This window comes from Alligator sinensis, unplaced genomic scaffold (genome assembly GCF_000455745.1).
Source record: "Alligator sinensis unplaced genomic scaffold, ASM45574v1 scaffold960_1, whole genome shotgun sequence".
Lineage (NCBI taxonomy): Eukaryota > Metazoa > Chordata > Crocodylia > Alligatoridae > Alligator > Alligator sinensis.
The window spans coordinates 1,076,197-1,084,946 of NW_005842510.1; positions in this window are offsets into that span (position 1 = coordinate 1,076,197).

The window sequence follows — 8,750 nt, forward strand, 5'->3', positions numbered from 1 at the left end:
AATTAATATACAACTAGGAAGTGACAGACTCATGCTGATTATCAATTTTATATCATATTTTCATCTGGGAACAAGTCCCTGAATAATCCAGTTTACAACAAAAGGATAAACATCTTTTTACCACTACACATACAATTTTGAGTCAAAGTGAATGATGAATTATTATTGCAGTAAAATGTCCTGTTATAATGCTGTGTGTTATTTGTTAATCAGTTGTATCACTAGATACAATACTTTCTCAGAATCAATTAGCAACAAAAAATGGGTAAAATGTGATTGGGATTTATTGTGGTGGGGTTTCTAGGGTTTTTCCTTACCATCTTTACTTGAATCTAAGGTGAATGTTTTCCATTTAACCTGGGGGGGAAAGCCTCTGATCCTGTCATCCTGAATTTGGGTAAGAGATGGTGGGGGAGCAGGCAGCTTCTGTGCGTCCTCATCTGGGGTGAGGCCTGGACCCACAGCTGCTGCCTGATACTTCCTTCCCCTTGTTATTCCCCCGAGACAGACTCAACCTTGCCTGCTTACCCATGTATCTTTGGGCCTCCATACTCCCACCACTGCTTCCTCTATCTCCCCTCCACCTCCAACCCTTGTGCCCCCACTTGCATAGATTAGTGACAAGAGGAGGATAGCAGGTAAGGGTGCACATGCTGAGAGGGTGGGGAAATAAAGGAAAGAGGAGGTAAAGGGGGGCCCAAGGCTGTAAGGAAGGCAAAGGCTGTGCTGGAGGGGGAGTGGTTGGGGTGGGGAGCAGGCACAGGGATGATAGGGAAAGTGATAGGCAAGACCAGGGGGCAAGATATAGAGAGGAAAGGGCAGGGGTCAACATGCTTGACTCCCCCCACCAGCTGCCCCTCACACTGACTGCTCTGCCACTGCTCCCTGCACCTCTTGCTTGCTACTGCTTCTCTCACCACTTGCCCCACCTCCACTCAACCTGTCCCCTGGTGCCACTTGCCCCACTTCAGTGGTGGGGGGAATACATTCAAGACAACCTTCCAATTAGATTATACACATGGAAAATTGTAACAATTTTTAAATTTTCCCATGTGTAGAATCTGATTATTGGGCGATAATCTTAAATTCAGGGTCATCTTGGATTTCATTCCTATACTGTCTATAGGACAAAAAGAAACTATCTTATTTAGTCATTTGGAACTAATGAAAAAAATATGGAACTGTTTTATTCTGGTTGTATGGTTATATATTTTTTCGACATACTGGGTACATCTACATGAGACACTACTGCACAGCAGTATAGTTTAATACACAGTAAGTTTGCACAGTAAGCATGCTGGTAGGAAATTTACTCACAATTAGTTACTGCAGTTATGCATGTGTAGACACCAATTGGGAGCAAATTTGCTCCCAGTTAGCCCCACAACTAGGGGGATGGAATTGTTGTCTCCAAAGGACAGTGTGAGTTCGTGCCCGGTGCGCTTTTGCCAATAAACACACATGGGTGGAGGATCCAACTTAATCTTTATTGTTTCAAGTCTGCGCAGAGAGGGGTGCTTGGCGATCGTTCGCAAAACAAGCAGACTGGTTTCTACCTTTGGGTAACTTTTATACGTATGTTTGCAAGTGTATCGCTCAGTGATTGGTTACAAGCCACTGACATAAGACGTCCTCTACTGAGCATGTCTCTATACCTATGTTTTAGCCATGTATTTCATTTACATACATATATGTTTCATTAACATACTTTTGCTCTGCCCAGGGGTGTGATTTTTAGCATTATAATGAGACCTTTTTCTGAACTTCTTGCTATCTTACAGGTGTCAGGAAGACATTATCCTGCTGGTGTTAGGGAGGCATTCCAGGAATCCTCCGCATCCCACACGCTGTGCTCTGCAAGCATCTCTTAACACACACATACCACACCCCTCCCAGCACCAGTAAGTTGCCTTAAGTATTCAGTTAGATATAGTTTGCAAAAGCTAGATATACCATAAAAAAGATTACATAAAAAGATTACATTAGCATGAGGCTAGTCCCAGGGGTCCAGACTGGAAACCTGTCCTGTCACAGGATTGGGCTGCTTTTATGGCAGCCCAGCATTATCCCCTTAAAAGCCTGCAGGCATTTTGGTGTTGGGGCATACATGCAGGGACCCTGAGGTCACTCCAGGCCCCTGTATCCCCCCAGGCAGGCCACAGACCAGCTGTGTCAGTGTGCCTGTACCTGGCACCACTGCCTAACACCACAGTACCACGTGGCTTCCAAGCCCATGCCATCTAGGCATGCAGGTTGATGCAGGGTGCTGCAGGCCCCTGCCAAGCCTGCCAGCACCCAGGCCCAGCTGCAAGCAGCTTCTGGCTACTGGGGCCAGCTCCAGCTGCCCACAGCCCACCCCTAGCAGCCCATCCTGAGCCTGCAGGTGCTGTTGGGCATTTCCTTGCTATGTGGCTGTCAGTCCCATGCTGTGCCCGTTTGCTGAGTGCTAAAGGCAGCTGCTCAGGTCTTGCAGCATAAGGAAAGCCATGCAGATGCCCAGAGAGCTACTGTGGGACCCCAAATAGTGTCATCTTTGCCCACACCTGTGCACACCACCCAGGGCCTCAATTGGTCCATGGAGGAGACTGGTGACCTCATGGCGCTGTGGGGTGAGGCAGAGGTGCAGAGACAGTTCACACGGAGTGGACTCTCCAGTGCCCATGACTATGAGAAGCTGTCAGGCCAGATGCAGGAGCATGGGCACAACCAGTCAGTGTGGCAGTGTTGCATAAAGGTCATGGTCTTGCAGGCTCAGTGGGTCACAATGACTACTCACAGTTGTTGGTCAGGGAGTGCCCGCAAGTCCATGCCCTTTATTCAGCAACTGACAGCCATCCTCATGCCCCAGGATCCAGGCCACAGCTGTGCTGTGTATGACAGTACAGGTGAAATTTCTGGTCCCATGCCATGGCCTGGCACTCATAGTGATGTGTCACGGAGGGAGGGTCCCTTGGGCCTGCAGCAGCCCATTGTGCCAAGCTCCCTGGTTACAGTCTCCACCAGCAGCTTGGGGAGCCTGGGCCAGCACCTGCCTCAACAGCTCTGCAAACCCAGCCCCAGCCACAAGGCATAGCCAGTCATGTCACTGCTAGCTGCCAGTATCAGCTTCTCTCCAGGGAATATGCCTGACCGGGCACCTGCACACAGTGCCGTGCCATCCAAGGATACCAACTAGAGCTGCACGCCATCACCGCCAGCTGGAATACAGTGGAACCTCTGGCCATGGCAGCTCCAGCCACATGATCAACTCTACATTGAGGGGGAGAGGGGATCCCTGCCCCTGCTCCTGCCCTTGCCCCTGCCCCCAACCCCTACCTCAGCCCTGCCTCCCTGCTCTACCTGCCTGCACTCTCCTGGCCCTGGGTTTCCTGTCTCTGCTACCCCCCACATCACTCAGGGTGGTAGAGACAATGCAAAACTTTATTGAGCAGCCTGTACCTCTGCAGCCGGTACTCCTGCAGCTAGGTGGGGACAGCTAGGTGGGGACAGGCCTCTCACATGCCAAGGAACACATCAATGCCAGCGGCAATGTCTTTCTTAGCTGTGGGGAGCAGGGACATGTAGCACAATCATAGGTAGCCCTCCAGACAGTGGCAGAGGTTGCGGGGCAGCCTGTACTTTCCCCACTGTGCTGTCAAAATTCAGGGTCCTATGCAAGTTGTGCAGGTGTGTCTGGGGCACCATGACAATCATCATCAGCAGGACATAGTGGGCTGCATGGCTGGGTGGCAACAAGCCCAGGCACCATGGCCTGGGTGACAGCACAGGAGACCAGCTGGCCTGCAGGAGGAGAATGAGGGGCAACGGGGTCTGGAGCCATGGCATCAGGTGCTGCAAGGAGCCTGGCATGTCCCAGCCTGGGAGCGGGGCAGCAGAGGTAGGTTGCCTGTGGCCAGCACCCAGCAGCCGACCTGTCCGTGGGAAGTAAGTGGAGATGGGGGGCTTTGCTGGCAGCCTCCTAGGTCCATCTCTGCCTGGATGATTTGCCATAGTTCTTGGGCACCTGTGCATGCCTGACCCCTGATCTGAGGTCAAGCAGTGAACATCCCCTAATACAGAGAATTTTATTTGAGAAATATTGCAAAGTCTTACAACCAGCTTTTTCATCATTGCTCTGCAAGTCCTGTAGCTGCACGTTGGGGAGAGGCCACATTTGGCAGTTGGGATGCAGCCTCAGGGATGCTGCCACCCACAGCTGGGGCCCTGTGGATGTGATAGCTCTGCCATAGGTGGACCCAGGACTGTACCATCCTCCTGGATCAGCTGGTGACAGCGTCGAAAGATCAGCTGGTGGATGCATGTGCCTGGCAGGCAAAGGACATCACTCACGAGAATGTTTGGGACCAGAAAGACACAGAGGTCCAGGTGCAGCTCCTGGCCTTGGAGCACTAGCAGGTGAAGGCGTTGAGGGAGCAGAATATGATCCTGGTCAGGGTAATGCATGCCATGGATGATGCCCATCAGGTGCTGGGCATTGTTCTGTCCCTGGCAGTCCCTGGTGGTCACCTTTGTGTCACCCACTGCCCAACCTCTGACCTTATCTCTACCTGCCCCCTGGCAGCCACCCACAGCCCAGCAGCAGCCCCCACCATGGCTCTGGGAGGAGGCCCTGTTCCATCCCCACCCCAGGTCCTAGGCCCCCCACCTGGGCCTCTCCTCCCCCTGGCTCCATGCTGGTGCATAGCTTCCTGCAATGGTGCCAGGACTGAACACCAGCTCTGCTGGCCCTGGAAACTGGTTGCCAGAGGGGGGCCACTGTCATCCCTGGGTGAGCTGCCCACCCACCAGACTCACCATGGTATACGCACCCACAGGGGAAAAGCCACTGGCCAGAGCCCTGGCTGCCTGTCCCTGTTCCCCCACCCCATGCCCCACCCCCACTGGAATGGCACGCAAAGCACTTTGTAAATAGTTTGCACACAAAAGACAGTTTTTTATTGGTGGGTGGGGTGGATGGTAGAGGTGCTTTGTTGTTGGTGGGCGGAGAGAGATGGCTGTGTTTGTTGGGGAGGGTGGAGGGACAGTCACTGTTTGATGTGAGGGGAATAAAAACTTGTTCTTCTGAGATGTGTCTGCAGTAACCTTGGTGCTGGGGGTGGGTGGGAGGGGTGGGGGGTTGTTGGGCAGCAATTCAGGTTGGCTACAGTGGAGAGTGTAAGAAGAGGTGGTCGGCCAGTGTCTCTCATACCCGATGTCCTGGCACCTGGTGGTGGGTGAGTGGCACAGCCAGGTGGGGGGTGGGGCAGTACTGTTGCTGCTAAAGCAGGTGCTCTCTCTGCCAAGCAGCCTACACCCACCATGCCTCCTCCACCTAAGCCTCACAGAATAGCTCTCCCTGGGCCACACAGATGTTATGCAGCACACAAGCTGTGACCTGATTGCACTCCACCAGGGCATGGGTCTGGCCCAGGCACTGGTTAAAGTGGGTCTAGTGGGGGTCCAGCTGCCTGGTGTAGGGCTGCATGAGCCACAGAAGGAGCAGGTATGCGGGGTCCCTGATGAAGATTGGCAGAACCACCATGGTGGCCCAGCTGTAGGTCTGGAATCCCTGGCATGAAGGAGCCACTCTGCACCAGGCCTGTCCAGGCAGCTTCAGAACATGCAGGCATTGTGGGTACTGCAGGCCCAGCCAACATTTTTGTGTGTGAAGGCACTATGGTGGTCCACAATGGCCTGGATCACCATGGAGTGAAAGCCCCTCCTGCTGTAGTAGGTCACCATGATATGGGCAGGTGATGTGGATGTGGGTCCTATCCAGGGCCCCAATATACTGGGAGAATCCCAGGGCACAGGACCCTGACACCACCTCCAGGGGGTCATGCACGTGAAGCACCGTGTGACCCAGCATGTCCTGGAGGGTGCCGCACACCTCCAGGATAACCTCCTAGGTGGTGGCCTTGCCCACCTCAAAGAGATAGCCCACATAGTGGAAGCTGGCAGGCGTGGCCAGTTTGAGCAGGGTGACAGCCAGCAGCATGTCTGTGGGGAGAGGAGGCTGCATGGTGGTGTCCTGATGCTCCAGTTGTGGTTGTAGCTGCTTCTAGGAGGTCCTGGAAGGTGGCCTGAGTCATCCAGAATGTCTTCAGCCACTGCTCGTCATTCCAGGTCTTCTGGACAATGTGCAGCTACTAGTTCTGGCTGGGCCAGTGGGCCCATATGTCATGTGGCTGAAGGCCCAGGAGGGTGAGGGTGGCTCCAGAGGTGGCATCCAGCAGCACATCATCAGGGTCCCTGCCAGGGACTGGCAAATCAGACAGGGTCCACGTGACAGATGCATGGCAGCAATGGCAGTCCTTAGACAGTGTGGTGGTGCCAGGCAGGCAGTCTCTGTGCATGGGGGAGCTGGGAGGGTCCAGATGGCCATGGATCAGCTAGCAGTTTGGTGCCAGTGTGGTGACCAGCAGGAGCCTGGGGCACTGGTCATCACTGCCAGGGTCAGCAAAGGGGCTGACCAGGGAGCAGAGAGTAGGGCTGCCTTTTCAAGAGCTGCTGGCAGCTGCTGCTGGAGCCTGGAGGTCCCCACAGTGCCTGTAGGGACCCATGGCAGGGCTGCAGGAACTGGCACCTGTTTGGTGCTAAGAGCAGCAAATCTACTGTCAAGTCCCTTCATGTGTAGATGCCTGCCCAGGAGTGTTTACTCACAAGTAGTTTGCTTGCAAGTAAACAGATCTTGAATCAAAGGCATGTGTAGATGCATCCACTGAGGTCTAAGTTTATAAAAACAAATTAATAAGAGTTGGCAAAAAAGAAAAAGATTCTCAACATCTTAGATGAGTGTAATTTTAAACAAATCCCCCAAAGTAGGTTACAAATTTAATTAATTGAAAGAAAGTTTGAGCTATGACTCCAACATATCAGTGCCAATTGTCAGCTGGAGAGTTTGTATTATGAGAAGCAATGTAACAGTTGCTATGCCTGGGACCCCCAGGAAGGAGCATTTATAAAGTTAAAATAAATATAGATTCTTTTTAATGAAATCAGTTTTGTATCTATTAAAAATTAGGTATTAATATAATTATTTAAATAGTTACATTCATTTAAGAAGTGCAGCCTTAGCTATTAACCAACTAAACTGTTCTACTGTAGAGTTTCCTCAAATACTTATTGAGCTAATTAATCAAATCAGATAAAGATGTAATATAATTTTCCATTCTCTTTGGGTTAGTGCTACACATCCCTATACTGTCCCAGAAATAAAGTGACCTGCAGAAGACTTTCAGTCTTAACAAAATAACCTCAGAAAAGAACAATAACTTTAAAAATTCAAACTGTATAATAAATGATTAAACTAATGTAATTTCAAGACAAAATAGGCATCAACTCATAATAAAAATGTGCCCTTGTTGCCTGTGAAACAGAGAGAGCGAGCATTACAAAATCCAGAATTAGCTCTAACAGAAATTGTTACCTTTAAACAACTTGATATAGCCTTACTTCATTATTTTGATTATTTTGTACACCTATTAAAATTACAAAAACCTGGGTGGAGATACTAACATACATTAAGAAACTCTTTTTTCCCCCTCTGTCTTCTTTTTTTTGTTTTTATACTGTGACCCAATACAAATCTTCTGATATATTTTGATTCTCAGTATTTATTTTTCCCTTCCTATGTAACTGTCACTTCTCATCCTTTTTAATATAATCAACATGGTTGAAAATGTTTCTTTTTACTGTTGACTCTAACACATCTCATACTGAGCCTGCTCATGCAGCCCTTGCTCAAGCAAAATTCCTATTGAAGTGAAGTGAGTGAAGCATGGGACCTATTCCTTGAGTAGCATTTATTCAGTTTGATTGCTCAAGGCTAAATTTAGTAGTTGTCATAACTACTAAAACCCAGCCACAATACCTGCTAAGTGGAATCCTTCCAGTTTTCTGTTTGACAGAAATTTTACTTAAAGACAATAAAAGAGCAGCAGCATATAAATAGCATCATGTTTAGTGATGTCTGAAATAAATGGCATGACTGAACTTCACCATAATTGATTGTATTTAAATTGTCCCTTTCCAGGTATTTTTTTTCTAGATGATTATTTAGAACAGATTTTCTATGCAGACAGGGATGTTGCTACTAATTAGTGCTACTAAGAACATAGAAGCAATTAACACTTTTAATGTTAAACATGAAAAGCAACCAAGCAACTGCAACTGCACCAAGAACAGCAGATCTACAAGCAGACTTGAATTTGGCCCTGAGAGTCTTTCTTCAAAAAAGCAGCTTCTGCTAGCTTTTGTTTTGGTGCGTTCCTAGTTTAGCTCTCCACCACAAGGATAGAGAACAATGTGAACCATAAGGTTTTAGGCATAAGGCTACAAAGTTATAAGGAATTCTCTGAATGTGATTCCAATGGCACCACAGTAGCACTTAAAAGCCTCCTTTCCATGATGATAGAATAAAAGGTATGGAATACTATAACTTTATTGCATGTTTTAAAACACAGACCTACCCAAGATGAGTTTTCTTTCTTTTGATTGGGAGACTGATTTAATAGATTTCATAGACATTCAGGCTGGAAGATGTTAGACCCTGACTCCATGCGATGCCCAATGACTAGGGACACAATGGATCGATGCCATCACACATCACCTGCACACATTGCTCATCAACAGCTTTATTCAAAATGGGGACAGCTTTGGGCGAGCTCCAACAAACTGGGGTGCTGTGCCGAACATGAGTTCTTTCCATATTTATACCCCTTGGTTCATATTCATTAACATTCACTCCACCTTTGTCCCTTCTTTGTTCC